The following is a 5241-nucleotide window of genomic DNA, read 5'->3' on the forward strand; positions in this document are numbered from 1 at the left end:
CGCCCAGCACAGGGGATTGGACCTCTCCGAGCCGCGAGAATGGGGGCTTCGGGATGGCCAGGGGCCTAAAGCCCCCAGGCACCCGGCTGGTCCTCGGGGTCTCCATCTGTGAAACGGGACCAGTGGCCTCACACGGCTCGTGGAGGATCCTGGATCGGGGCCTCCGTGTCTTCATCCGTACAATGGGACCGTCGACCTCCCAAGACTTGTGGGAGCATCTTGGACCTGGGCCTCAGTGTTTCCATCTGTATGATGGGACAGTCGGCCTCACAAAGCTCATAGAGGATGTTGGACCTGGGCCTCAGTGTAGCCGTCTGTACAGTGAGACCAGCGACCTCGCAAGGACCACGGGACCTTCTGGCGTCGTTTTCTGCTCACCTGCTACATATATCTCAGCAAGTCCTGAGACTTGGCCTCACGTTCAAAATATAGCCCAGATCCACTGGTTCTCATCAGCTCCCTGTTACGGCCCTCACCCGGAAGACGAGACAGCCTCTGCCATCTGTCACCGCATTTTGCGGAGCCCCAGGCTCTGTTGGGCCCACGCAGCAGGCTGAGGAATCTTAAAAACATAAACTAAAAGCACAGACCCAAGGGCACATCTTTTCTCAGTGCTTCCAAGGGCTTTCAGCTGAACTTGGAATAGATTCTGAGGTGAGGCTCTTATTCAGGCTCTGAAGCCCTCTGCGCTTGCCTCCCGTTCCCGGCTTGCTCCCCATGCTCATTGCAGCTCAGCCACCACCGGGGTTTTGCTGTCCTTGGATCATACTAAATTCGTCCCAGCCTCAGGACCTTCTCACTTGCTGAGCCCTCTCTGCCTGGGACTCTGTATTCCAGGTGTTAGCTGCATCCGAGTCCCAGCTCTGCCCTGGTAGGATGTGGAAGTGGGGAGGAGAGTCCTGCAATCGGTGGACCAAATCTGGCCTGTGAAATGAAAATGATTTTCTTCACTTTTAACTGGGTTGGAAACGATCGCGAAAGAGCAATGTTCCCGGACATGAACATTGTATGAGGTTTTTTTTGTTTGTTTTTTCTTTTTTTGAGAAAGGATTCATTAAGAGGACAGAAAAGCTCCCACAGTGGGAGGGAACCCAAGGGAGTGGCCCATTGTGTGAAATTTAAGTGTCAGTGTCCGTAAATGAAGTTTTATATTTGAAAACAGCCCCACTACTCATGGATATATTGTGCATGGCTGCTTTTGAGTTCAGTAGCAGAGCTGAGTCCTCTTGACAGAGGCCGTCGGAGTGTTTACTGCTTTTATTTGCATGGTTGTAGTATACATATCTGTACAACCAGTAGGGTGGGGTGAATGCTTCCCAGCTGCTCCTCTGAATGTGTGCATTTCTGTGTACATAGCTCACTGTAAATTTAACGGATATTTTTCTGTCATTTTCTTGAGTCTACAAGGCAATAAAACAAATTGAACCCTGGCTTGTATTATGTGCTAATTTTCTTAGTGTAAACACATCAGCCACGTGTATTTTAAGCTCCTAATGTGATGTCACCTCACCACAGAGTTGGGAAGAGACAGGCAGGAGCACTCTAGATTTTTTTCAAGAGGCTGCTGCTTTGTCACTGCGGTCCCCACACTAGAAGCATCAGCATCACTTGGAAGCTTGTTAGAAATACAGACTCCTTGCCTGAGCCCGCGGGTTCGAGACCCACCTGGGCAGCAAGACCTCATCTCTACAATAAATAAAAAAATCAGCCTGGCGTGATAGCGCATGCCTGTACTTCTGGCTACTCGGAAGGCTAAGGCGGAAGGATTGCCGGAGCCCAGCAGTTCGAGGCTGCGGTGGCCAGGAGCGGCCACTGCACTCCAGTCTGGGCGACAGAGTGAGACTCTGACTCAAAAAAAAAAAAAAAAAAAAGAAATACAGACTCCTAGGCCCCAGCCCAAACTTGAATCAGAATCTGCATTTTAACAAGATGCCTGAGACTTCCTGTGTGCATCAGGTCTGGAGAGGCACTTTTTTATACGGAACTTTTATTTGTTCTTGGGGGGAGAGGATATTGAATACCATTCAAAATGTGCTCAATTGTGTCTTCTAAGACAACTTGATTCTGCTACCCTACACTTTGCCAGCAGGCTGTAGGCCCAAGCCACAACCTTGAGTCAGAAATCCTCTAAGAACAGCTAGAATGTCAGGCCACCTGGCCACCTATGGTGTGTAGGACTCCTGTCTTCACAGCCTGTTGGTTTCATTATATATTCAGGTTTCCCACGACATTCTCTTGCGTGAATCTTCTTAGCCTTTGCGGTATCTCTGTACTCTGACCTTTAATGAGCTTCATGCTATTCTTTTGATTTAAATTTACCTTAAATAGATACTTAATGTTACCATTTAACTAGAAAACCACTAAGCTATGAGTGGCTCATTGTAAAAGTAAACATGAAAACAAGACAATGTTTTTAAATTCTCAGTAGATACTGTTGCCTGCCAAGGGGCTGAGTCTGCATGTGATACCAAGGAAGATTAGCTAAGTATTAGAGGTTATTTGGGACACATTATCACCCAACGGAAACTTTCTTGACATGATGAGAAGTGAAAGAGAATTGAAAATGGGCTAAGTATAATCCATGTGATTCACTGGCATTTAATGCCACGTCTACATGTCGCCTAAAGTCATGTCACACACCACATTCATCCCACACTTTGGGAAGCTCCCAGCAGCACGTCATCACTTGCTAAATATAATTCAGCTGTGGCTTTTCAGGGGCCACTGAGAGATGCAAAACCTGTCAGCCTGACGCACCAACTGAGTTTCCAGTGGTTCGCAATCCTCATTGCCGAGTTCATGCCCGCCAACCCTGTGCCCGTGGGCACCCTTCGCTTTCTTTATCTGGTCTCCTCTAACAAATTAACTTAGTCAACATTCACTTAAATATTTGTTGATTACCTGCTGCGTTGGTTTTAAAATAGGGCCCCAAGTTCTCTGACCTTCTGGGCTTGTCGATCAATAGGGTAGAAATGACACTTTGTAGCATGCGAGGCCTGGTCATCACGGGGACAGGATGCCACTTCCGCCGGCTTTGCTGGGACAGCGGCTCCGGAAGCTCTTGGCCATCACACGAGCAGTCCAGCTGCCCCGGGGCTGCCATGCTCTAGGGAAGCTGAAACAGACCCCACGGCGAGGCCCTGAGCACGAGGCACCGAGCTGACCCCCAGATGTTCTGCTGCCACTGACAGTTGACTGCACGAGAGACCCGGAGCCCTGAGAGAACAACCCAGTCTAGCTCTTCCTGCTTCTCACTCAGAGAGGCATGAAAGGTAAGTGACAGTTGCTGTTATAAGCCACTGCGTTTTGGGGATCTCTTAAGCAGCAATATAGAGCCACTGCACCTGTCAGGCATCAGGTACTGTTCTAAGTGTTGGGTTCCCAGAATGAACAAGACCCCCTGGCCTCACAGATCTTTGCATCCTTAACACTGGATAAGTAAAAACAATTTAAGATAGCAGACTGGGCGCTGTGGCTCATGCCTGTAATCCCAACACTTTGGGAGGCTGAGGCGGGAGGATTGTCTGAGCCCAGGAGTTGGAGACTAGCTTGGACAACATAGTGAGATCTTGTCTCTCCAAAAAAAGAAAAGAAAAAAAATTAGCCAGGTGTGGTGGCGCACACCTGAAGTGCCAGCTACTTGAGAGGCTGAGATGGGCGGATGGCCTGAGCCCAGGAGGTTGAGGCTGCATCGAGCTGTGATTGTGCCACTGCACTCCAGCCTGCAAAACAGGGAGACCTGTCTGAAAAATAATTATTTGAGATAGTGACAAGTGATACAAAGAAAATAAAAGTGTGGTATAACAGTGACAGAAAGAGGGGTCACTTTATGTTGGCTGGTCAGGGAAATTCCCTCCGAGGAGGTGACATTTTAGTAGATCTGTGGGAGAAGCATCCCAGACAGAACAGCGAGTGCAAAGGTCCCGAGGCAGGAACCGGCCCGGTGTGCTGGAGACACTTAGCTCCGCGTAGAGCACGGTGACCCACAGGAGAGGCTGAGGAGAGGAGGTCAGGGAGGCGTGTGCAGGGCCTCGAGGCCACCGTGAGGAGTCAGGGCGGGAAGCAGGAAGTGGGACAGATGCAAGTGATTTGCCCTGAACTGCTGACTGGCCGCCCTGCTACCTGTGTCTTCCCGGGTTGCTGGGCTGAGGACCATGACCCCCTCCCCGCCTCTGCAGCCGAGGAGGACCGTGGCTTTACAGCTGGGCTCCGGGGTCAAGGGCCTTCACAGCTGTCTTTCATTTTCACCTTCCCGTTGTGGGCAGGGAGCCGGTACGGGCAGTGTTGTCACCCAGCACCAGGGCTCGATGCGAGAGAAGCCGATACTGTGACACTGCATTTTTGAGAAAAGAAACGCTTTTGTATTGCACGTCGACTAGCAAGGAGGTAAGAGCCCAGCTCACATCAATTTCCTCATGCCGGATTTAGGGCAGTGCTCTTATTAGAGAAGGGTCAGGGCCAGGTGTGGTGGCTCACACCCATAATCCCAGTACTTTGGAAGGCCCAGGTGTGAGGATCACTTGAGGCCAGGAGTGTGAGTCCAGCCTGGGCAACATAGTGAGACAAAACAAAGGAAACCACCGCTAGTTGGGCGTGATGCCAGATGCTTGTAGACCCAGCTACTCGGGAGGCTGAGGCGGAAGGATTGCCTGAGCCCAGGAGGTCGAGGCTGCGGGGAGCCATGATGGTGCCGCTGCCCTCCAGCCTGGGCAACAGAGTGAGACCCCCAACTCAAAAACACAAAAAGGTGCCAGAGTAGCACAAAGAATTCCATATAGCCTCCATCTAGCTGCCTCGAATATCAACCTCTCACACCATCCAGTGATCAAAGCCAGGAAATTCACACTGACATAGCACAGTGGGCTGGATGTCATCTGCTCCGCTCTAGTGTTGGTCTAGGCCCCATCTTGCCTTTAGCTATCATTTATATTTCTTCTTAGTCTCTTTTAGTCTGGATCAGTTCCTCAGCTTTTCTTATTTTTTTATTGGGCTGTGCTTATACAAGCACGGCCTAATTACCTCGTGGCAGACCCCTTAACTTCGGGTTTGTTTGATGCTTCCTTATCATTAATTTCAGGTCACATGCTTTTTGCAGGAATTACACAGAGGTGATGTGTGTCCTCTCAGCACGTCTTGCAAGGGCACGTGACCGATTATACGATTACTTAGATCGTTTTATTTAATGGTGTCTGCCAGGTGACTGATTTTGTAATTTTCATCTTGTGGGGAGATACTTTGAGA

Source organism: Carlito syrichta, unplaced genomic scaffold (assembly GCF_000164805.1).
Source record: "Carlito syrichta isolate Samal-C Ts95f unplaced genomic scaffold, Tarsius_syrichta-2.0.1 Scaffold145391, whole genome shotgun sequence".
NCBI classification, from domain to species: Eukaryota; Metazoa; Chordata; class Mammalia; order Primates; family Tarsiidae; genus Carlito; species Carlito syrichta.